Genomic DNA, 378 nt, shown 5'->3' on the forward strand with positions numbered 1-378 from the left:
TTTAACTTTTATTTTTTTTTTCCCTGCCTAGCGCTCAACTGTCTGAAAATTTTTAAATTGCTAGTATTTAATTTTTATGTAACGTCGAGTGTTTTACCGATTTTAACTTCTTGCCCTATGTATTCTTGTTTCTTCCCCAAATGTACGTCTTAACATTTTGCTAAAAATTGCAACACATTCAGAAAAAGGCAATACCAGAAACGACCACCCTTTGGACGGGTATTGTAAGATTTTTTTATTTCACAGCCATACGAGACCAAAATTTTCCCCCACGGTTTTCGCAAAAGCAAAAAAAAGTTTGAACTTTTCATTTTAACAGGAACCTCGCAAAGGGGTGGGTTTGAAAAATACATACAACAACACACTAACACCACACAC

General features: G+C 34.9%; 1 pseudogene; it reads left to right on the forward strand.

The window, feature by feature from the left end:
- LOC119591049 overlaps positions 1 to 378 on the forward strand; it is a 35,115-nt pseudogene that overhangs the window by 3,137 nt on the left and 31,600 nt on the right.

This window comes from Penaeus monodon, chromosome 28 (genome assembly GCF_015228065.2).
Source record: "Penaeus monodon isolate SGIC_2016 chromosome 28, NSTDA_Pmon_1, whole genome shotgun sequence".
Lineage (NCBI taxonomy): Eukaryota > Metazoa > Arthropoda > Malacostraca > Decapoda > Penaeidae > Penaeus > Penaeus monodon.